This window comes from Aquarana catesbeiana, unplaced genomic scaffold (assembly GCF_042186555.1).
Source record: "Aquarana catesbeiana isolate 2022-GZ unplaced genomic scaffold, ASM4218655v1 unanchor235, whole genome shotgun sequence".
NCBI classification, from domain to species: Eukaryota; Metazoa; Chordata; class Amphibia; order Anura; family Ranidae; genus Aquarana; species Aquarana catesbeiana.
The window spans coordinates 1,355,475-1,381,057 of NW_027362663.1; the positions used below are offsets into that span (position 1 = coordinate 1,355,475).

The window sequence follows — 25,583 nt, forward strand, 5'->3', positions numbered from 1 at the left end:
CTGTGCAGAGGTCGCACTACACTAACTTGTAGTTTTAGCTGAGCACTGTGAGCAGGACGCACTACACTAACTTGTAGCTTTAGATGAACACTGTGCAGAGGTCTCACTACACTAACTTGTAGTTTTAGCTGAACACTGTGAGCAGGACGCACTACACTAACTTGTAGCTTTAGCTGAACACTGTGCAGAGGTCTCACTACACTAACTTGTAGTTTTAGCTGAACACTGTGAGCAGGACGCACTACACTAACTTGTAGCTTTAGCTGAACACTGTGCAGAGGTCTCACTACACTAACTTGTAGTTTTAGCTGAACACTGTGAGGAGGATGCACTACACTAACTTGTAGCTTTAACTGAACACTGTGCAAAGGTCGCACTACACTAACTTGTAGTTTTAGCTGAACACTGTGAGGAGGATGCACTACACTAACTTGTAGCTTTAACTGAACACTGTGCAAAGGTCGCACTACACTAACTTGTAGTTTTAGCTGAACACTGTGCAGAGGTCTCACTACACTAACTTGTAGTTTTAGCTGAACACTGTGAGGAGGATGCACTACACTAACTTGTAGCTTTAACTGAACACTGTGCAGAGGTCGCACTACCCTAACTTGTAGCTTTAGCTGAACACTGTGCAGAGGTCACACTAAACTAACTTGTAGCTTTAGCTGAACACTGTGAGGAGGACGCACTACACTAACTTGTAGCTTTAGCTGAACACTGTGCAGAGGTCTCACTACACTAACTTGTAGTTTTAGCTGAACACTGTGAGGAGGACGCACTACACTAACTTGTAGCTTTAGCTGAACACTGTGCAGAGGTCACACTACACTAACTTGTAGTTTTGGCTGAACACTGTGAGCAGGACGCACTACACTAACTTGTAGCTTTAGCTGAACAATGTGCAGAGGTCTCACTACACTAACTTGTAGCTTTAGCTGAACACTGTGCAGAGGTCGCACTACACTAACTTGTAGTTTTAGCTGAACACTGTGAGCAGGACGCACTACACTAACTTGTAGCTTTAGCTGAACACTGTGCAGAGGTCGCACTACACTAACTTGTAGTTTTGGCTGAACACTGTGAGCAGGATGCACTACACTAACTTGTAGCTTTAGCTGAACACTGTGCAGAGGTCGCACTACACTAACTCGTAGTTTTAGCTGAACACTGTGAGGAGGACGCACTACCCTAACTTGTAGCTTTAGCTGAACACTGTGCACTACACTAACTTGTAGTTTTAGCTGAACACTGTGCAGAGGTCACACTAAACTAACTTGTAGCTTTAACTGAACACTGTGAGGAGGACGCACTACGCTAACTGTAAATAGTCTAGCTGCCTGACTGTGGTACTAATAGGATCAAAAGAACACCAGCAATTTTCTTCAGGTAGCTGCAAATACTGTAACAAGACAAGCCTGCCTGTCAGTAGGAAGATAACAGGAAGGGATCTAGCTAAACTGAATACAGTGTGTATATATATATATATATATGCGCAACACCTGGGATGCATATATATACACAATACACTATAAGTACAGCTAACTCACTGACTGTCCTGCCTAATCTAGCTAACTCAAATGAAATGACACTGTCTCTCTCTCTCTATCTAAGCACGCCGGAACACACTGCACAGGGCCACCGTGCAGGCGGCCTTATATAGTCTGGGGCGTGTTTTAAACCCCCTGAGCCATAATTGGCTAAAGCCACCCTGGCTTTGGCCGATTACAGCTCTCTCTACCGACGGCGCTGTGATTGGCCAAGCATGCGGGTCATAGTGCATGCTTGGCCAATCATCAGCCAGTAATGCACTGCGATGCCGCAGTAAATTATGGGCCGTGACACACCACATGAATTTGGCGTGAACAGCCCATAACGTTCGCAATTCGGCGATCAATCAAACAGCCGATGTTCGAGTCAAACATGGGTTTGACTCAAACGCGAAGCTCATCCCTAACAGGGAGTGCTGGGGCAACAAAAGGGTGCAGGTGCCTGCAGGCTGAAGGCTGGAGCTTGGAGATACAGGGTCCTCTTGGAGGAAGGCGTGAAGACTGATCACCAGAACTGTTCAGTGGAAGCCAGGCAGGTAAGTATGGATTCAGAAATAACTGCAACGTCAGAAACAGGCAAAGGTTGGCAACTGGCTGGCAACAAGGTACATAAATGGAAGGCAAGTTCGTAGTCAAGGACAGGCAGAGGTTGGCAATGGGCTGGCAGTGAGGTACAGAATCAGGAAGCAGAGCCGTAGTAGAGAATCCAAGCCAAGGTAAAGTAAATAATAATCAGTAAAGGTAGATAACAGGCAGGGGTGATCCAGGAGAATGGTCAAGGAAGCTGGGTTTGTCAGGAGCAAGGTAACAGGTCAAACCACAATCAGGAACTCAGGAACAAGCTGAAGACGATCCAGCACTGGTATCAGGCAGAGACTCTGTTTATATAGGGCGCCATGCGCCAGGATTGGTGGACGTGAATGTCCTTGCGCGAGTGCGCACACACGTTAGCATGGGTGTGCGAGTGCGTGTACACGTTCGTATGGGTGCGCAAGTGCGCACGTTCATTCCAGAACTCGTTCGCCTCTGTTGGGGACACTGCGCATTGGCCATTGGCATTAGCAGAATGGGAATTAGCCACTGCTGCACGGAGACGGGCATTAGCACTGTGAGTTCTCTGACAATGTCCATTGGCATTAGCGGAATGGGGATTAGCCACTGCAGCATGGAGATGGGCACTAGCACTGTGAGTTCTCTGACACTGCCCTCTCCTTAAGGGCAGCCTCTGGATGCCTCTTCGAACCAAACCCTCTGGGCGGGAGCGATGAAAGGCCCGTATGAGTCTCTGGGCATGGAGATTTGTTTCAGGCTCCCAGGAATTTTCTTCTGGGCCAAAGCCTCTCCATTTGATTAAATACTGGTTCTGCCCTTGTCGTTTCCTATATTCCAAAATGGCTTTAATCTCGAATACCTCCTCCCCATTCACCATTATAGCTTCTGGAGGTCCACAAAGGAATTTGGTACATCGGGCTTAAGTAGTGAAGCATGAAATACAGGGTGGATCCTAAATGGGGGAGTTCAAGTTCATAGGCTACCGAATTGATCTTCTTAACTGGGAAGGGCCCCAAGTATCAGGGTCCCAGGTTCTTGGAAGGGCATGCCAGTTTCAGGTTTGTAGTTGAAAGCCATACACGGTCACCATCTTTTAAGTCCAATTCCCCCCTTCTTCTCTTGTTGAAGAATTTTTTTTTATCTTCCTGTGCTTTAGAGATGGTTTCTCTAAGCACCCGATTGTTCATGACAAAGAATTTTTTTTTTTTTCAAGATTCTTATTTATTTCAGAGAAAGGAATGTTGCATAACAGAGCCTCTGGGCATTCCCCGGCTCAAGGTGCATAAAAACACTAAGCAAGACATGTCCTACCTTAATTACTGGCCAAGACCAGTTAAACAAGTTGAACAATAACAAAACAACCCCATAGCTTGCTGCTAAAGAATAACAGGATAAGTGTAATGCTTAGAAATTTAAATAAAAATGTGATATACGACAGGTATCTTCCTAAAAAATGGTCTACGTCAAGTGGGCGGCTATAGGTGCGCGCCTAGTCAGAATACACCCCAGGGGGGAGCAGTCATAGGAGCTATCATCTCATCTGCAAGATCGAATCAGACAGATAGTCCTACAGGGTCTTCTTGTTGTACAGTTGTTGTTTCAGACTCAAGCCATATGTTCCAGACCTTTTGAAATTTTAGAGGGCATCCTCTATTGGAGTATGTTTCTTTATATAAGGGTACTGTAAGGTTGACTAATGATTTCCATGCATTTAGGGTAAGGGTAGACGTGGGAGCCCTCCACTTGAGTACAATAAGTTTCCTGGCATAGAAGAGAAGTAGTTCTATCAGTGTACGAACTGCCCTCGAGGGGGTAAGAGCATCCACCAGACCAAGCAGGCAAATCTCTATCTTTTGGGGTATGGGAATTGTGATCAGTTCAGTGATAAAGGTAGTGATTAATGACCAGTAATGCTGTACATCGGGGCATGCCCAGATCATGTGTAAGAAACCGGCAGAGTCAGCTTGACAACGCCAACACTGCGACGTGCAGTCAGGGTATATTTTGTGAAGCCTGTATGGGGTGTAATAAAACTTGTGTAATATTTTAAATTGGATCAATCGATCTCTAGAAGAGACCAGGTGTCCAAATGGGGAGTCCCAAACATCCTCTCAGTCCTCCCCATCCAATTCCGGCAGCTCCGACACCCAAAAGACATGGAGTCTCTCCAGGCCTTGATGTACGGTAGGCTGCAAAGCCTTGTAAATTGTGGATAAAGGTTTAATTAATGTCTCTTGACGTAGAAGAGACTCCATGTGACAAAGAAATTTAATCTATCCTGGACAGCTGGTACAGGAGAGTCTGGCAAGAAGGAGGGATGAAATCCATAATTGGAAAAGAATGGTGACTGATTTGTGGCAGAGTAAGTAGAGTTGTTGAATGCGAATTCTGCCAAAGGCAGTAATGAGGCCCAATCTTCCTGAGAAAAAGAGGAGAAGCAACGTAGGTACTGCTCCAACATTTGACCAGTACATTCAGTCTGCCCGTTGTTCTGGGGGTGATAGGCTGAGAAAAAACTGAGTTTGATGCTTAGTGCTTCACATAATGATTTTCAAAATTTTGATGTTAACTGTACTCCACGATCAGAAACAATGTCACTGGGGATTCCGTGGAGCCTAACAATTTCTTTAATAAATGTCCTGGCAGTCTCGGTTGCTGACGGGGTCCCTTTCATGGGGATAAAATGTGCCATTTTAGAAAAGCGGTCAGCTACCATGAAGATGGATGAAAACCCCTCAGAGGGAGGGAGCTCGACAATGAAGTCCATTGCGATCTTATCCCATGGCCTTTCAGGGATAGGCAGTGGTCTCAATAGTCCCCATGCTTTATTTTTACTGTTCTTATTCCTGAGGCAGGTCAGGCAAGAATTAACGTAGTTCCTGCAGTCCTTTGCAAGATTGGGCCACCAGAAGTGCCTTTGAACTAGGTCCATAGTCTTGTGAACCCTAAAGTGACCTGCCAAGGGATAGTCATGGCAGACCTGTAGGGTGGTGGTGCGCAGATTTTAAGGGACAAAAATGTTATTTCCTCGCCAGAAGAGCCCATCCTTTTCTTGGAGGTTTGTACCTGGGGGTAGCGATGTTTTTAGGGATGCCTGACGGATTTGTGACACAAAACTGAATTGGGTTAGTAAGAAATTCCCAGCTTGCAGGATAGTATCTGGTGGGGATAAAACCTCAGCCTCCGTGAACATGCGGGATAACGCATCGGGTTTGATGTTTTTAGACCCTGGCCGGTAGGTAATATGGAAATTAAAACGAGAAAAGAAAAGAGCCCATCTTGCCTGTCTGGGTCTGGGGCGCTTTGCAGTCCTGAGATATTCTTAATTTTTATGATCTGTGAAGATCAATATTGGGTGTGCTGCTCCCTCCAGGAGGTACCGCCATTCTTCCAAGGCCGATTTTATTGCCAAGAGTTCTCGGTTCCCTACGTCATAATTTCTTTCTGATAAACCTAATTTTTTGGAAAAGAAAGCCACAGGGTGCATTAAGGACTTAGGTCCTTGGTGTTAGGACAGGATGGCCCCCACAGCACTTTCCGATGCGTCCACCTCCAGGGTATAAGGCAAGGCAGGATCAGGATGTTTTAGCACTGGGGCGGAGGTAAATAACCCTTTTAATTTGTCAAATGCAGCTTGAGCTGCTGCAGTTCATTGAAAACGGCTTTGCTTCCTTGTGAAGAAATTGGAGAACCCAATAAAACGTTATACTCCTTTTTTATCGGTTGGGGGTGGCCAGGACATAATGGCTGAGACCTTCTGAGGAACCATTGCCACACCCCCAGTTGATATTACCAGGCCGATAAAGTGAATGGTCTGGCGCTCAAACTCACATTTCTCGGCTTTAGCGTAAAGTCCGTTTTGTCTCAATCTGTGAAGAACTTGTTTTACATGGTCACGATGTGCTTCTAGGGAGGTCGAGAATATCAAAATGTCATCCAAGTAAACAATCACGAATAAGTCCAAAAAGTCTCTGAAAACATTGTTTACAAAATGCTGGAAAGTAGCCGGTGCGTTACAGAGTCTGAATGGCATAACCAAGTACTCAAAGTGGCCAAAGCGTGTCCGGAAAGTCGTTACATAGTTACATAGTTAGTCAGGTTGAAAAAAGACACAAGTCCATTCAGTTCAACCATAAAAATAAAAAAAAAAAAACAAAAAAAAACAAAAAAAAAATATCGTACAATCCAATATACCCAATACTATACCCACAGTTGATCCAGAGGAAGGCAAAAAACCCCAGCAGAGCATGTTCCAATTTGCTACAGCAGGGAAAAAAATTCCTTCCTGATCCCCCAAGAGGCAATCGGATTTTCCCTGGATCAACTTTACCTATAAATATCAGTACCCAGTTATATTATGTACATTTAGGAAAGTATCCAGGCCTTTCTTAAAGCAATCTACTGAGCTGGCCAGAACCACCTCTGGATGGAGTCTATTCCACATTTTCACAGCTCTTACTGTGAAGAAACCTTTCCTTATTTGGAGATGAAATCTCTTTTCCTCCAGTCGTAAAGAGTGCCCCCTTGTCCTCTGTGTTGACCGTAAAGTGAATAACTGAACACCAAGTTCACTATATGGACCCCTTATATATTTGAACATGTTGATCATATCCCCCTATATTCTCTTCTTCTCAAGAGTGAACAAATTCAGTTCCTCTAATCTTTCCTCATAGCTGATCTCCTCCATGCCTCTTATCAGTTTGGTTGCCCTTCTCTGCACTTTCTCCAGTTCCCCGATATCCTTTTTGAGAACTGGTGCCCAAAACTGAACTGCATATTCCCGATGAGGTCTTACTAATGATTTGTACAGGGGGGCAAAATGATATCTCTCTCTCTGGAGTCCATACCTCTCCTAATACAAGAAAGGACTTTGCTCGCTTTGGAAACCGCAGCTTGGCATTGCATGCTATTATTGAGCTTATGGTCTACCAAAACCCCCAGATCCTTCTCCACCACTGATTCCCCCAGTTGTACTCCCCCTAGTATGTATGATGCATGCATATTCTTAGCCCCCAAGTGCATAACTTTACATTTCTCAACCATAAACCTCATCTGCCACATAGATGCCCAATTAGACAGAGCATTGAGATCGGCTTATAAATTGGAGACATCCTGTAAGGACGTTATTCCACTGCATAGCTTGGTGTCATCTGCACAGACAGAAATGTTACTTTTGATCCCAGACCCAATATCATTTATAAAGATATTAAAAAGTAAGGGTCCCAGCACTGAACCTTGGGGTACACCACTGATAACCCTAGACCATTCAGAGTAAGAATCATTAACCACTACTCTCTGAATTCTGTCTTTTAGCCAGTTTTCTATCCATTTACAAATTGATATTTCCAGGCCTGTAGACTTTAACTTACACATGAGCCGTGTGTGCGGAACTGTATTGAACGCTTTTGCAAAATCCAAGTATACCACGTCCACAGCCACCCCTCTGTCCAAGGTTTTACTTACCTCTTCATAAAAAGAAATCAGGTTTGTCTGACAACTTCTGTCTTTCATGAATCCATGCTGTCTGTTGCTTAAAATGTTTTTTTCCAGCAAGAACTCGTCTATGTAGTCTTTTATTAAACGCTCCAGTATCTTCCAGACTATAGAAGTTAAACTAACAGGTCTATAGTTACTTGGTAAAGACTTTGATCCCTTTTTAAATATAGGCACTAGGTTCACCCTGCGCCAATCCAGTGGTACTATTCCCGTCATTAATGAGTCCCTAAAAATTAGATACAATGGCTTTGAAATTACAGAGCTCAATTCTTTTAGGATCAGGGGGTGGATGCCATCAGGTCCAGGTGCTTTATTCACCTTTATTCTGTCTAAATATTTCTGGACCATATCACTTTTGAGCCATTGTGGATCATTCGGGGCTGTGTCATTACCACCCCCATTATGGACATGAGCTCCCCCATGCTCCTTTGTATACACAGAGCTGAAGAAAGTATTTAATAAATTTGCCTTCTCTTTGTCCCCAGTCACCCATTCCACACTTTGTAAAGGGCATACATGCTCAGACCTGACTTTTTTACTATTAATATATTTGAAGAATTTTTGGGGGTTTGTCCTACTATTTTTTGCGATCTGTCGTTCATTTCGAATTTTTGCATCCTTGATTTCCTTTTTACATATTCTGTTAAATTCTTTGTAGCATTTAAACGACACTAGTGTTCCTTCATTTTTATATTTTTTAAAAACTATTTTCTTATTGTTTATAGCTTTTCTAACTTTGACCGTGAGCCACATAGGTTTTATTTTTAGCCTTTTAAACTTATTGCCCATGGGAATATACTTTGCAGTGAGGTCCCAAACAGTCTTTTTGAAGAATTCCCATTTCTGTTCTGTGTTTATCGATGCCAATATTCCCTCCCAGTCTAAGTCCTGGAGAGCAGCCCTCATCTTTGGAAAATTTGCTCTCTTGAAGTTAAGTGTTTTTATCTTTCCCGTATGTATCTCTTGTTTACAGCTAACATCAAATGAAATCATGTTATGGTCACTGCTACTCAGGTGTTCCTTTATCTGAACATTAGTAATAAGCTCTGCATGGTTTGAGATTACCAGATCCATAATTACCAGAGCATAATTCCTAGTTGGGGCCTCAATAAACTGGACCATAAAATTGTCCTGTACTAGGTTTATAAATTTTTGCCCTTTAACTGTCCCAGCAGTGCCATTACTCCAGTCAATTTCTGGGTAGTTAAAATCCCCCATTATTACCACCATCCCAGCCCTTGCAGCCCTTTCCAGCTGTGCAAGGAGTCTCCACCTCCTCGTTAACATTGGGTGGTCTATAACAAACTCCAATGATTAACTTTGAACTACGCACATCTATATGCAGTTCCACCCATAATGCTTCAGACTCATCACACTCTCCATCAATCAGGTCCTCTTTCACACTTGCTTTGAGATCACTTCTCACATAGAGACAGGCCCCGCCACCTTTCCTTTTTACCCTGTCTCTCCGAAAGAGTGCATAGCCAGGAATATTAATAGCCCAGTCATGTGAGGATTGAAGCCAAGTTTCAGCAATACCGATTACATCATACTTCACCTCATGCACCAGAGCTTCCAACTCACCTATTTTGCTTGGCAGACTTCTGGCATCGGTGAACAAACACTTTAATGCATTATTACATTTTGCTCTGGTGTTTTTCATATAATTTTTAGTAGTAAAAATGGCACTACAGTCCTTCTGATTATATAATCCCCTATAACCACCAACTGTCTAGGCCTACCTGCACTCCCCTCACCACCTCTATTAGATGGGCTGCTCTCCCGGCTGTTAGGGGTAGCAGTGACATCTAGGGCTGCCACCTCTGTGTTTGCCACCTCCACATCTTCACCCAACTTGGCAAATTTGTTTTGATGCACAAACACAGGACTGGCCTTCCTATTCTGCGAGCCCCTTCCACTCCCTCTAACTACATTAACCCATCTTCCTATCTGATAATCCTGACTTGCCCCTCCACCCTCCACATCAACCCTACTGACCACCTGCTCAGCGAGCAGAGGACCCCCTTCAAGGTTGTCCTTTCTGCCCAGTGTTGCAACTTGCTCCTCCAGATCTCTAATGCGAGCTTCCAGAAGGGCAACCTGCTCACATCTGTCACAGCGGTATCCATCCTGGAGCTGTTGCACCAATTTTGCATACATGTGGCACACTGTGCACTGAACAAAACCTTCAACCCTGCTAGCACTCATTTCCCAGTTACAATACAATTACTTAAGGGAAGTTTAAAGTGGTGTTCCACCCTAAAAAAAAAAAATCAATGACAGTGCCTAAAAAAAAAATAAAAAAAAACATTTGGAATTTTTTTTTTTACTTACCTCTAAATGCCTGTTGCTAGGGGTCCCTCGTAGTCTGCCTCTTCCAGTGCCTGGGCTGGTGACATCACTTCCCCCTCGGCACAGGAAGGAGTCGGCTCTGCTCCCTCCCTCCTGTCAATCATCTGGGACCCGTTACAGGTCCCAGGTGACTGAGCGGCCAATCACGGCGCGTGGCGCCGCTCGTGCATGCGCAGTGGGTGCCAGGCTGTGAAGCCACAGCCCGGCACCCACAGTTGCAATGCCGGCGCCGCTGAACGGAGGGGGAGATGAGCGGGGCTTCGATCCCCCGCATCGCTGGACCCTGGGACAGGTAAGTGTCCAATTAAAAGTCAGCAGCTGCAGTATTTGTAGCTGCTGACTTTTAATTTTTTTTTTTTCATGGGCCACCATCAGCTCGGAGCAAGCTCCAGGGGAGTTTGTATAGACACTTTTATACACCTGGGAACAATTAACCACTCCCCTTAATTAGCAGGGAAAAAAAAAAAAAAAAAGATGTTTAAAAAGTGTCAGAAAAAAAGGAGGGAAAAAAAAAGTATTTTAAAAACTGATAGCAAAGGAAAAAAAAAAAAAAAAAAAACCCTAAAACAACACTTGCAAGCAGAAGCAGTCAAAAGCACAGCTCCTGTTTTTTAACTCTCCACTTTAGTTCAAAACTCCACTTGTGTTCACAAAATCCACATGCACGCCACCATCAGCTGGGAGCAAAGTCGTCTTCCGCTCACCCCCTTCATGGATTCTGATTAAATTGTAGGCACCTCGTAAATCCAGCTTTGTGAATATCTTCGCCGAACTAAGTCTCTGGAACAGTTCTGGGATCAGTGGGAGAGGATAGCGTTTTTTAACTGTTATTTTATTCAAGTCCCTGTAGTCCACACATGGGCTGAGGGAATGATCTTTCTTCTCGACGAAGAATATTCCAGCACCAGCTGGAGAAGAGGAGTGTCGGATGAACCCCTTTCTGAGGTTCTCGTCAATGTACTCCTTAAGGACTAAGAGTTCAGGTTCCAACAGAGGAAAGATCCTTCCAAAAGGAATTTCTGCCCCTGGTAATAATTTGATCGGGCAATCATAAACCCGGTGGGGGGGGGGAGAGTGTCCGCCTTCTGTTTATCAAATACATCCAGGAAGCTATGGTATACAGATGGGACCAGTTTTTGGGATTCAGATGCAGATTTTAAGCAGCCGATGATTGGGACCATATGGAGGAAGTCCTTGAGGCAGTTCTGGAGACAGTAGGTAGACTGGAAGACCACCTCACCGGTAACTCAATTAATTTGAGGGTTATGGGCTTGCAGCCATGGCATCCCCAGAATGATTGGAAATAGTGGTGAGGAGATGACGTCCAGGCATAGTAGTTCCTGATGGTCGGGTAGTATGTTAGCAGATAGTGGTTTGGTTTCATGAGTAATAGGCCCGGATTTGATATTTGACCCATCTGCTAGCTGTATGGAGAGTCGTTGCTTGGGCGTTAATGGAATGTTGTGTTGCAGGATGAAGGCATGGTCAACGAAGCAGCTGCAGGCTCCAGAATCAATTATAGCCTGGACCCGGAGTGTTCCTTCTGGAAGCTGTAGTGAGACAGGGACAGCAAAGTGAGCGGATTTGGTTAAAGTCAATGCACAAGGTTCATGAGGCAAAGAGTTAAACTTACAGGTCTTATTCGGGCACATATTTGCATAGTGGCCGGCTTCCCCACAATAGAGGCAGAGGTTGTTCTGGCACCCACACTGCTTTTCTTCTGGTGACAGTGGTGAACGGAGCAGGCCTATCTGCACTGGCTCCGGAGCCTCAGAGGTGGCAGCAGGTACATGGGAGGCGGGAATAGGAGGATTGGTAGGAACTTTAAGCAACATCCATGTGGGACGAATTTGGCTGGTTCTCTCAGATCTCCGTTCTTCTAGACAACGATCTATCTGGATGGACAATTGGATCAGGTCCTCCAAAGAACTGGGAATTCCAACATGGACCAACTCATCTTTCAGTGCCTCAGAAAATCCAATGCGGAACTGATAGAGGAGGGCGGTATCATTCCATAGTGTATCGGAACTCCACCGCCTAAAGTCTGTTACGTAGTCCTCCACTGGCCTTCGACCCTGCTGGAGGGCATGGAGACTGGCCTCCGCGGTTGTGGCACACTGAGGGTCATCATACAATTTGGCCATTTCATTCAGAAAAGAGTCCATAGTGTCAAACAGAGGGCTGGCCTGTTCCAATAAGGGGTGAGCCCAAGTTTGGGGTTCCCCCTGGAGTAGTGAGATGATGAACCCCACCTTTGTGCTCTCCAAAGAGAAGGTACGGGGTTGTAGCAGGAAGTACAGCTGGCAGGCATTCCTGAAGGCACGGAACTTGCTACGATCCCCCGAAAACCTCTCTGGAGTGGGAACCCGAGGCTCTGGGGGTGGCACCACCACTGCGGGTGCTGATGCTAAGGCTGCTGGGCCGGAGGGCCGAGATGCTGTGTCCGCCTGATGAGTTGAGGTGCTTGGAGACAATGACTCCACTCTCTGCTCAAGTTGACGATAGCCATCTTGCAGGCCCTGGACTGCCTGGGTAAGGGCAGCAATCTGCTGGCACAGAGCTTCCAAAGGTGAGGCCCCCCTTTCGGACTCCATTTTGGCTGGATCGTACTGTCACGTACCTTACAGCGGAGTCCGAAATGCTGAGGGTGGCCTCTTGCACGGTTCTGGTCCCAACACCCCTGGTAGTGAGGACAGGGAGTGCTGGGGCAACAAAAGGGTGCAGGTGCCTGCAGGCTGAAGGCTGGAGCTTGGAGATACAGGGTCCTCTTGGAGGAAGGCGTGAAGACTGATCACCAGAACTGTACCAGCGGAAGCCAGGCAGGTAAGTATGGATTCAGGAACAACTGCAACGTCAGAAACAGGCAAAAGTTGGCAACTGGCTGGCAACAAGGTACATAAACGGAAGGCAAGTTCATAGTCAAGGACAGGCAGAGGTTGGCAACGGGCTGGCAGCGAGGTACAGAATCAGGAAGCAGAGCCGTAGTAGAGAATCCAAGCCAAAGTCTGTATAATCAGTAAAGGTAGATAACAGGCAGGGGTCATCCAGGAGAATGGTCAAGGAAGCCGGGTTTGTCAGGAGCAAGGTAACAGGTCAAACAGCAATCAGGAACTCAGGAACAAGCTGAAGACGATCCAGCGCTGGTATCAGGCAGAGACTCTGTTTATATAGAGTGCCATGCGCCAGGATTGGTGAACGTGAATGTGCGTGCGTGAGTGCGCACACAAGTTAGCATGGGTGTGCAAGTGCGCGTACACGTTCGTATGAGTGTGCGAGTACGCACGTTCATTCAGGAAACTCGTTCGCCTCTGTCTGGGACACTGCGCATGGCCATTGGCATTAGCGGAATAGGAATTAGCCACTGCTGCACGGAGACAGGCATTAGCAATGTGAGTTCTCTGACAATGTCCATTGGCATTAGCGGAATGGGGATTAGCCACTGCTGCATGGAGACGTGCACTAGCACTGTGAGTTCTCTGACAGCTGCCTTTTCAGCTGGCATACTCTGCCCCCTTTCGAGAATTTGTGGAATGTGTGGTACCTCAGTGGCAGGTTCCCAAACACCATTTTTTTTCTCGGAAGGCCATTCCGGCTCTCTACCGGCATGTGGAAGGCAATGTCTTGGCCTCGTTGGACAGGGCGGTCATCGGTAAGGTGCATATTACCACTGACTCATGGTCCAGCAGGCATGGACAGGGACGTTACCTTTCTTTCACGGTGCACTGGGTAACCCTGCTGGCAGCTGGGAAGGATGCGGGACAGGGTGCAGTAATGTTGGAGCTTGTTCCGCCACCACCCCTCTAAAATGCTGGTAGTGGTGATTCTGCCACACCTCTCTCCTCCACCCCTCCTCTTCTTCTTCCTCTATGGCCTCTTCCTGTGCAGATTTGTCCTCAGAACCAGTGGTGCTCCGTAGGCATTCTAGGGGCTATGCAAGCACTCAGGCAAAAAGATGCCATGTGGTGCTTGAGTTGGTCTGCTTAGGGGACAGGAGCCACACTGGGGCAGAGATTCTGGCAGCTCTGCAGGGGCAGGTTCAGAGCTGGTTGACACCATGCCAGCTTCAGGCAGGAATGGTGGTTTGCAACAATGGCACCAACCTCCTCTCCACCCTCCGACAGGGAAACTTGACCAGTGTTCCCCGTTTTGCTCACGTCCTTAATTTGGTGGTGCAGCGGTTCTTGTGCAGGTACCCGGGTTTACAGGATCTCCTGAGGCAGGCCAGGAAAGTCTGTGGGCATTTCTGCCGGTCATATAACGCCAGTGCTCGTCTGGCTGACCTTCAAAAGGAATGCAACCTGCCCAAGAACCTGCCTCATCTGAGACTTAGTGACTTAGGTCACTAAGAGTAACTGTGAGGGCTTACAGTGTTGTAGCAACACCACCACCAAAGGCCAAATTTTTCTGACCCTGTTCAACAGGGGCATGTAATTACAATTCTTTAAATAATATTTCACAGCAGGGCCCGTTCCAGCGCCCACCAAGAGTAACTGTGAGGGCTTACAGTGTTCTGGTACCACCAACACCTAAGGCCCAAATTTCTGCAGAGTATATAGGGCAGGCCATATAGTATATACAGGCGGTCCCCTACTTTCAAACATCCGACTTACAAACAACTCCTATTTACAAACGGAGGGAGACAACAGGAAGTGAGAGGAAATCTACCCCTAGGAAGGGAAATTCTCTCCTGTAAGAGTTGATATGGGGAAAAAGGTGTCTCCACTGATGCTTTATCACCAATCCTTGTTTCCCTAAAACCCCCAAATTTTCAAAATCCAATTGTCATTGGGACAGAAAATGAGGTGAAATCTTCTGAACAGGGGCACAGACAGCAAAACAAATGTTACAGGGGTGATGGCTGGAGCTACACTTAAAAAATGTACCTGTTCCAAATTACAAACAGATTCAACTTAAGAAAAAACCTACAGTCCCTATCTTGTTTGTAACCCGGGGACCGCCTGTATACTGCCGTTCAGAGTATATAGAGCCTGGGGGCCCCATGCCTTTTCTTTTTTTAATTTGGGTGCGGGGTTCCCCTTAATATCCATACAAGACCCAAAGGGCCTGGTAATGGGCTGGGGGGTACCCATGCCATTTTGACATGACCCAACATTACATCACAGCCGCGAGCAGTTTTAAATGACTTTTATTCATTTAGAAATGTCATTTTGCTGTCAGATTGTTCTAAACACGGGAAACATGCGCCCCTTTACAGGCATACTATAGACACCCCCCAGGTACGATATTTAAAGGAGTATTTCACTTTTATTTTTTCACTTTAAGCGTAATTAAAATCACTGCTCCCGAAAAAACTGCCTTTTTTTAAAACTTTCTTTTGCATTGATACATGTCCCCTGGGGCAGGACCCGGGTCCCCAAACACTTTTTAGGACAATAACTTGCATATTAGCCTTTAAAATGCGCACTTTTGATTTCTCAAGTTCGAGTCCCATAGACTTTAATGGTGTTCGAATGTTCGTGCAAACTTTCGGTCCGTTCGCATGTTCTGGATTTGACCCAAACCGAGGGACTCATCCCTAATAAGGATATACAGTACATACACACACACAGCACAAAGCCATGTTCACACCACCAGACGTTTCTCGAGGCTGCAGTTCCTCTGAGCTCCACAAGGTGATGATCTCACTTCTACCCAGACAGAAAGTCTCTATGGAAGACAGGAAGTGATGTCACGAAGTTCCACGTACGAGGAAACATTATCTGGAACTGGTGGCAGAGGAGGTAATACGTAGATTAACCCTTGAGGGGGATCAGTTGATGATAAATATATCTTCCCTCCAAAGCTGGCCATACATGGTTCAGTTTTATCGTTCAGCCAGCGGGATGAGAGGAAAAAACTGAAGTGATTCCCCCATCCACACATTGGAGGGGGATGGGGGAATCCTCCCCGCTGCACTATTGTATTCTGACAATGGGGGGCGCTCCTCCGCTCTCAGAATACACAGATCAGTGATGAAGCTATTGGCTGCAGCCGCTGATGGAGTGACTTTTATCCGGCAGTGACCACACATGGATGGAAATGTGACCGATCCCTGCTGAACCAGCTGAATTTCCATGTCTCTATGGTCACCATAAGTCAGGGCTCAACAAATCCCAGGTCACCATGGTGACTAGAAATGGCGTCCTGGCCCCTGGGCTCTTGTCAGCCCATTCTCACTGTTGGTCTGAATAATGTTTCTGCCTGAAACTCGGACACATTATTCAGACAGGAATGTGGCTCGGAGCGGGGCCAGGCGGGAGGGTGAGGGGAGGAGGAGGAGATGATGACACCCGACCTGTGAAGCGAGGGGTGGACTGGACAGGACAGAGAGGAAGGAGCGGGACCAAAACTCCAACATGGCGCTGCCTTGGCACTGCCACAAAGATCCCCACAAGGTGCTGAGAAACAGGACTACAGAGTCCTTACAGGAGTAACCAGGACAAGCCTGCAAAGCAGCCAGCTAAGAAACCAGCCAGGGAGGGACATGCTGCTTTATGTACACAAGATGTCCTCTCCATCCACTCTGCTCTCACACACTGCTGGGGGAGATGTACAGGACATGCAGGAGGACACAGGGGAGGGGGGATTGGATTACTGTCCTGAATTCTGCACCCCATGTCCTGTGTTCTGCACCCTGAACTCCATGTTCTGCACCCTTCTCCTGCATTCCATGTCCTGCATTCTGCACCCTTGTCCTGCATCCTGAAGGTCCTGAGGTGACCTACACCCTATTCTGGTACCCTGTACCCCATGTGCTCCATTCAGCATCCTCTACTTTTCCCCTGCACTCCATGTCCTGCATTCTGCACCCTTCTCCTGTATCCCATATCCTGCAGTGACCTGCACCCTTCTCCAGTACCCTGCACCCCATGCCCTGCATTCTGCACCACATGCCCTTCACCCTTCTTCTGCACCTTGCTCCCCATGTCCTGCATTCTGCAAACTGTACGTTTCCCTTGCACCCCATTTCCTGCATTCTGCACCCTTCTCCTGCATCCCATGTGCTGTGTTGACCTGCACCCTTCTCTGGTACCCTGCATACAATGTCAAGCTGCAGCTACCAAAGCCAGCAGAATATTAGCATGCATAAAAAAGGGAATTTTCTGAAGTCGTCTTCCAGGGTGGCACCCTGGGAGATAACTGGTCCCATCTGACAGGAAACACAAATAAAGAAGAGGTCAAAAAACCCCACCCCTCCCTGTGCTCCTTAGTTTTTTGATTGTGTTTCCTCACAGCAAAATGTTTTGTTGTTTTCTAATAGACCTAAAGCCGAGGGCTGGTGGTCTCTCCCTGAAAGCCTGTGGGTCTGGTAGGCCTTGACCTTCCTGGGGGGTTTACCCATCTTCCTCGGGGGGGCAGCAGAGCTTGGAAGAGCCCCCCCCGAGTGCTGAAGGACCCTGGGTACAATGGGATACCCAGAACTTGAGGGACCATTGTTTCCTGCTTCCTCCCCCTTACCTGGCGGGTGGGCATTTAGTGGGGGGAGCTGGCGGTCGGTTTTCCTGCGGGGCACGCTATTGCATCAGGCCCCAACTCCTGGGCCTCCGGGTCATGCAGTGTGGCTTGCAGGGGAGAGGAGATGGCGCGGGCTGGTGCTCGAGTGACATCTTGATCTTGCTAGCGGCAGGAAGAGGAATGACGCAGTTTCCTCCCTTGCACCGGAAATTACGCCGCTGCGTGACCCACAAGGGCAGGTTACTTTTGGGTCTCTGAGACTTTGGCAAAATGGTGGCATCCTAGGACACCAGGAGCGGAGGTCTGGCCATCAGTGGAGGCAGGCGTTCACAGCCTGCTCTGGCCAGCATCAAGCACCACTCAGCAGGACAAGCTGCGCTGTAGAAATGGAGCGAGAGAAGGGGCAGCAGTGGCAACAGCAGTGGAGGAGACCACAGGGGGTGAGTCTACCTAGCTGGCAGGGTAATGAGGGGGGAGGGTCCCCCTAACTCTTATCCCTGCAGGGTACAGTAGCAGGTGATTTCTGTTTGAAGTAAGCATGAAAATGAGTCTCTTTCAGGGGAGGACATTGCTGCCCAGGTGGTCGCCAGCTGTCCTTAGTCTAAGACCCCTTCCCTTTCCAAGAGGTGTGGATACTGTAACGACAAGTTGTCACAGGACCACACAAAAGCCTTTTCCTACAAGTGTATCCACAAGTTAGCTGGGAAGGAGACCTCTCAGGTCATGAGGGACTTTCTCTCCATACAGACAGAGATTTTAACGGCTTTCCAGGCAACCCTGAAACCCGAGCCCCACTCTAACAGGGCCCAGGCAAGGGAAGTTTCATCCACACAGGAGGCCCCCCCCCACTAATAGAGCAGAAACTTGGGATCCAGGTGGCAGATTTAGACGCCTTGAACCTGTGCGGTTACTGCCCTCTCAGGACTCTGAGGATGAGGCAGAGGTCTATGATCGGAGCTACAGTGGAACCTCGGATTGCGAGTAACGCGGTCAACGAGTGTTTTGCTATATGAGCACTGTATTTTTAAAAATCATAACTCGATTTGCGAGTGTTGTCTCGCAAAACGAGGATGATTCAGGCCAAAGCGGTGTGCAGTACCGCTCTCGGCCCGTGGTGGGGGGGCGCCGGAGCCGAACGTCGCCAATCGCAGCTGATCAGCGCCGTTCGAAAATGCACGGAGGAAAGGCCCCAGGAGGAGGAAGAGGACTCCAGACCAGGCAGACACATCTTTTCCGCAGATGATATGGAGGGTCTCCTTGGAGCAGTGTATGCGTAAGGCTTCATGTACACAGAATGTTTTAACAACCTCTCCTGAACGATATAACTCGACAGATAGTAACCCACACTTAAAACGTCCGTTTTGCCGCGTCTACATGCCGCGTTTGCGTTTAGAAGCGTTTCCAAAAAAAAAATTTTTTTTTTTTAATGGCCAAAAATGCCTATAAACGAAACGCGGCTAAACACGGGTTACCGCGTTTGGCGTCGGAAACTTTGGCGTCTGAACTAATTTTTTTGCCTTCAAAAAAAGGACTATAAATGCAACTGCTTAAAAATAATGACAGTAAACAAACTTGTGTACATGTACACATAAGATAACATTAAATGAGTTCAGGGGTAGTTGAAAAAAGTGTCTAACTGCCTCTGAACATCCGTTTAGCAGCAGCAGTGTACATGGGGCCTTAGAAGAGATCCAAGAGCCTACAGCTCATTTTTCTGCCCAGGACAGGATGTATAGAGGCCTGGTTAAACCCCAATCCAGAGTTCTCCCAATCCACCAGACCTTCAAAGACATCATTTTGAGAGAATGGAAGGAGCCTGAGAGGAAGCTCTTAAAATTTAGGACCTGGAAACGCAGGTGCCCCTTCAAGGAGGAAGAGGAGGAAAGATTTTTTAAGACACCCAGACTAGATGCTTCCCTAGCTCAGGTGTCCAAACAACCTGACCTCTCCATCGAGGATGCAGGCAATATCAGGGACCAAATGGACCGACAGTCCGAGACCCTTCTGCGCAGGGCCTGGGAGGACAATGCTGCGGCCATGAGTCTAGCCTTGGCATTGGTTTGTGTTGCGAACTTCCAAGTCCAAACAGGTCTTGGACTCCTTGGAGGTGATTGGTAGAGCAGCGGCCTACTTGGCAGATGCAGCGGTCGAAAACAGTACGTACGACCGCTAAGCCTGAGGTTCATCTGAATTCTGGAAAGAGGGCCTTGTGGGTTAAGACCTGGGATCAGGACAACATATTTAAGATACGTTTTTGTAGTCTACCTTTTGGGGGTTCCCTACTCTTTGGTTTTGGGTTGGACCAGGCCCTTTCTAGGTCTACAGAGAAGGGCAAGAAGTTTCCGGTAAAGCCTAAGAAAGATAGGGGAAGATTTTTTTTGAGGCCCCCAGGATAAGAACCGGTTCAGGGATAAGAAGAAAGGCAAGAAATGGGGAGTTGGTAAGGGCAAGCAAGAAGGAGGCCCCCTCTTTTCCGGTCCAAAATCCACTGACAAAGATTCCAAGTGGCGTCAGGGTCTGGGGGGGCTCTTTCACTTTGTCACTCAGTGGGAAAGGATCACTCAAAGCCCCCACATCCTATGGATAATAAGCAAGGGCTACAGGTTGGAAGTACCCTCCTCACCTCCCCAAGCTTCCTTCTAACCCGCCTACCCAGGGATCAGCAGAAAGCGGTGGGTCTTCTTCAGAGCGTTAGGCAGCTGGCAGAGCAGGGTGTTATAGTACCTGTCCCAGTAGAGCAATGCGGTCGAGGGTTTTATTCTCACATCTTTGTGGTCCCAAAGCCCTCGAGAAAGTACCGCCTTATAATAAATTTAAGAAGGCTAAACAGGTTCCTACGGTATAAAAAGTCGGGAAGCATCTTCTGAAGGAGGTGTTTATGGTCACGATAGACTTAAAATATGCCTATCTTCACAACTCCATTTTTCAAGGGCACCAGGAATTTCTACGGTTTGCGATTCTCTCGGGTCAGGGCGTGGAGCATTGGCAGTTTTGCGCCCTACCCTTTGGGCTAGCAGCCAGCCAGAGAGTTTTCACAAAGATCCTTGCAGAGGTGGTGTTGTACCTCCATCTCTAAGGGATAGCGCTGATCCCCTATCTGGGTGACCTTTTGGTTTACAACCAGATTCGCAATCTACTACTGTCCAACCTGGACAAAGTAGTAAGTACCTTGTATTCCCTGGGGTGGTTAATCAGCCAGGAAAAATCCTCTCTGATTCCAGTGCAAACCAAGGTTTACCTAGGGTTCCTGGTAGATTTGGCGTCACAGAAGCTCGTGTTGCCCTCGAGGAAAGTAGAGGGCCTGATAGCTGAAGTCTCGTCCCTCCGAGAGGCAGAGGAGGTCTCCTTCAGAGGAGTTATAAGAGTCCTCGGGTTAATGACAGCTTGTATTTTTGTGGGGCTGTGGGCTCCACTCCAGGACTCTCCAGCAGTTCCTCCTCTCCTAGTGGGACGGAAAAAGGGGAACCTTAGACGAAAAGGTCTCCATTCCAGGATGGGTAAAGGAGTCTTTGCAGTGGTTGCTCAACCCTCAGAGGTAGGGAGAGGGTCACCTCTGGGCTCAGCTCCAACCCCTCAGGGTGACGACTGATGTGAGCGCCTGGGGTTGGGGGACCATCTGGAAGAGTGTGTCTGGAACCAAGTTCAGAGGGGCTCTTCCTCCAACTTCCCGGAGCTCTTAGCGGTCAGGGAAGCTTTAAAGGCTTTTGAAAAAAGAATCCGGGGGAAAGAGGTTCAGATCCTTTCTGATAATTCAAGCACGCTGGCCTTCCTGAATCACAGGGGGGGGGGGGCACCAGGTCCCGCGCTCTTTTGGGCCTGACTCAGGAACTCCTGGAGTGGGCGGAGCAGAGGATCCCCTCAATTTCAGCAGTGCATATAAAGGGGGTCTACAGTGTTGAAGCAGACTACCTCAGTCGACAGCCGATTCACCAGGGAGAGTGGGAGACCAGAGATCAATCTCTTCACACACAGAGGGAACAGGAAGGTGAAGAGGTTCTTTTCACTGTCCAGGGAGAAAGGATCCGAGGGGGTGGATGCGTTGGTCCAAGACTGGGACTTCCACTTGGCCTATGCCTTTCCCTCCTTTGCGCTAATCCCGTAGATAGTAAAGCCTGCGACAGAGTGGGTGTTCAGAGATAGTAGTTGACACCCTGTTACAGAGTATCACGTTGGTGTCAGGCGAGGGGGGCTTCCAAGCAGGAGATCTGGGATTTCCTCCAGGATGGCACAGATCAGGGTCTAGCTACTAAAACGCTCAGGGTCCAGGTGGCAGCCTTGTCCAGATTTTTGGACAGGAGACTGGTACTAAACCCACTGATCAAAAGATTTTTGTCGGCTTGGGAGAGGATATCCCCTGTGTAAATGAACCAATTTCCATGATGGGATCCTACCCTAGTCCTCGGACCAAGGCACCGTTTGAGTAGTTGGCTCATATTCTGCTTAAATTACTGTACTTGCCCTTAAGACAACCTTCCTGCTGGCCATTACAACATTACAAGATTGTCCTTCCTTCGTTTTGTGCCAATTCTCAGAATGAGAAGGAAAGTTCATTTCATTGTTTAGATGTCAGACGGTGTCTGTTAGTTTAGAAAGAGCAAAGGATTTTAGAAAGTCCAGTCACTTATTAGTTGGTTTTTGTGGCCAGAAGAAGTGTCAGCAAGCATCAAAAGCAACCATAGCAAGGTGGATAAGACACACCATTTCCGTAGCCTATGAGCAGGCTGATAAAGCGGTTCCCACTAGCCTTAAGGCACACTCTTTTTTTTTTAATCAACAAAAAGGTTTTTATTGATGAGGACACAAGGCATTACATGGTGTGTAAGACATATGTATGACATTTTAAGTACATATAACGAGAGTACCAGGAGTCTTAATTTTTCACACTAACATAAAATGTCTGCAACTTTAAGGTTAATACTGTTATCATACTCCCTCACAAAGAGGGCAATGTCACATCCTAGTGCTCACTCAATAAAAACAACAAAACAAAAACAAAACTAAGTTAGGAAATAAATGAAGAAACCAGTATTAAACCAACCATTGACATGTCACCATGGTTCAAATCCATCAGTCATGCAAAGCTCTCTTTATGTTATATATTTTAGCATATATTATACGACTCCAATTGTATAACCAGTCATCCAGTTATGCCATCAGTAGCCTATCCAGGGCCATTTGGGGCGGAGCCACCTCTGGGGAGCCCAACCAGTTCTGCCATATATTGAAAACATTTTTGGGTGATTTTCAATGTTGATATGTGTTTTTTTCCGGATAAGAGTGGTGTTGACCATTTGAATCCATTGCACCTCCTTTGGGGTACATTCCGACAGCCACAAACAGGCAATCAACTTCCTGGCCAAGTATAGAAGTCTTGTGAGGGCGATGTATACCGGGGGAAGGTACAGGTCTTCATCTAGGCTGCCCAGTAAACACACCAGTGGCTCCAGCCCAAGCTGGACCTGGAAAACATTATTTATTTTAATGATAACGGCACTCCAATACCTCACTAGTTTGGGATACCTCCAAAGCATGTGAATAAGATCACCCAGATGAGCCTGGCATTTGGGACATATGGGAGAATCACGTCTACCCCATTTGTGTAATTGTATAGGAGTGCGGTATACCCTATGTAGTATAAACAGGTGAGAAAGTCTTTGTGCCGCAGATACTGATACCACTAGTAGAAAAAAACAGAAAATCACTGCACTTTCAAAAAAAACCCCTTAAAAAGCAGCAGTTCAACTGTGCAATATACACAACAATTCAAAGAAAACAAAGAAAAAACTGCGCTATACCATGAATAATAATACGTGCATGAAAATCAATTGATGCAAATTCAAAAAATGTGAAAAAACATCAAATGTGAATATATACATTGATATTATATAGCAAGTCCATAGGTCAGAAATTCTAAGAATTTTCTGAATAATAAGAGTCCATAAGTCAGAAATTCAGAGAATCTTCTAGGGAGATGGGAAGAGTCCCCTAATAGCTCTTCATAGGGGCCAGTGTGGAAAGGTAGGAAATGAAAACACCCCTCACAGTGATCTTCCACCACCTAGAATGCACGCTTACCAGATTGCAAGCACAACAGGCACGTAGGTAGACCAAAAACCGGGTAGGCAGTTAGCAATAAAGCATCCCTCTATGCAGCGTGGAGGGTAGTAGGCAAACCGGGCACATATATAACCTCAAATCCTGATGTCCAGCCAGCAATAAGGCATCCCTCTAGCAGCGTGGCTGCGGGCATGTAATGGATGGTACAGCAATCCAAATCACGGACATAAGGGCAAAGAAAGGGTGGCCATAGTGTAAATCCAATAAAACTATTTATTTGTAATAAGGTAGAAAACTTACAAGATAGCAGTGTAAAAAGAGCGATTCGCCGGCCGTCTGGCGAGTGCCCGTTGGAGACAAGATGCGATGACGTCAGAATGTCAACCTCCCGACGTACGTTTCATCTGTAACTGACGTTGTCTGGGGAACGGGCGACGCTCTGACTCATCGCAAATAAATAGACAGATGAAACCACGCCTCATTGTGATCTCTCAAAGGCGTAGAATGTATACAACAAATCTGTGAAGAAGATCGAACCAGGAATTATCCAAACAGCAGGAAGTATCCCTTAAAGGTAGTGCTAAAATCTTGTGAGCCACAAATGGGTTAATGCCTTCAGTGTGAATAAATGAACCTAATTCAGCTGCACACACTAACCACGTTCCATACCGTGTATATGCCAAAAATAAATAAATATATGTGTATGCGCTAAAGGCTATAAATACGTGAACAAAGAATATAATAAATCTATACAATATTAAAAATTATTATAAATTATAAACAGTGTCACACACCTGTGAAGAAAGTGACTATAATCCACAATTGAATATATGAAAAATGGTAACATGCACCATGCAAAAAAATGTGAGGAAAAAAAAAAAAAAAAAATCCTTTAAATGATTAAAAAAATATATAAGTGCTACTTGATAAATAAAGTGTCCGAAACCAATTCATACAAATGAATATATCTCAGTCCAAGCCATTCATAAGAGTATATAAATCAAAGTGCACAATAGTGTCCAAACAAATAGCAGGCAATCCTCATGCTGGTTTTTTTGAAAAAGTGCTAAATATTCCTCATGCTCTTCTTATGAGATGTGCACATTAAGGCATGCTGCAGTGCTCTCCAGTGACCCCCAATGGACAATGCGCTCACCTTAGAGCGTGTGACACAGTAGCTAAACAGTGTCAAAACACGCATTAGAGCCACTCCAGGGCTCACACAGGGTATGCTGGTGATGATCTGTATCTCGCTCAAATGGTGACATATATGAAAGAAAGGAGACTCATAGCATAATACCGCCAGGAATTTATTTGAAAAGCCCTAAAAACAATCCCTCCAGGAGGGTACTCACAATGCTTGGGTGCGTCAGTGCACCATCCTATCCAAAACATGCAATACAGATGAATCCTGTGGCGTGCGGTGCGGTGTTCAATCCTCTGGGGGATCCCCCAGATGAAGGCACGTATACCCTGTGCCGAAGACGCGTAGGGGAGGGGCAGGACGGAGCTTTCTACACACAAACAGGCAGAGGATTGAACACCGCACCGCACGCCACAGGATTCATCTGTATTGCATGTTTTGGATAGGATGGTGCACTGACGCACCCAAGCATTGTGAGTACCCTCCTGGAGGGATTGTTTTTAGGGCTTTTCAAATAAATTCCTGGCGGTATTATGCTATGAGTCTCCTTTCTTTCATATATGTCACCATTTGAGCGAGATACAGATCATCACCAGCATACCCTGTGTGAGCCCTGGAGTGGCTCTAATGCGTGTTTTGACACTGTTTAGCTACTGTGTCACACGCTCCAAGGTGAGCGCATTATCCATTGGGGGTCACTGGAGAGCACTGCAGCATGCCTTAATGTGCACATCTCATAAGAAGAGCATGAGGAATATTTAGCACTTTTTCAAAAAAACCAGCATGAGGATTGCCTGCTATTTGTTTGGACACTATTGTGCACTTTGATTTATATACTCTTATGAATGGCTTGGACTGAGATATATTCATTTGTATGAATTGGTTTCGGACACTTTATTTATCAAGTAGCACTTATATATTTTTTTAATCATTTAAAGGATTTTTTTTTTTCCTCACATTTTTTTGCATGGTGCATG

General features: G+C 46.6%; 1 protein-coding gene across 2 annotated transcripts in view; it reads left to right on the top strand.

Annotated features, from left to right (window-relative positions):
• The window catches only part of LOC141121939 (uncharacterized), a 68,717-nt gene that overhangs the window by 15,649 nt on the left and 27,485 nt on the right, over positions 1 to 25,583 (top strand). Inside the window, exon 1 of one of the 2 annotated variants that reach the window (XM_073611703.1) lies at positions 15,613 to 15,691. The exons of the other annotated variant lie outside the window; for it this stretch is intronic. The gene's annotated coding sequence lies outside the window, so the exon portion shown is untranslated. Of the gene's footprint in view, positions 1 to 15,612; positions 15,692 to 25,583 lie in introns of those variants that run through there. 2 annotated transcript variants of the gene reach the window in all.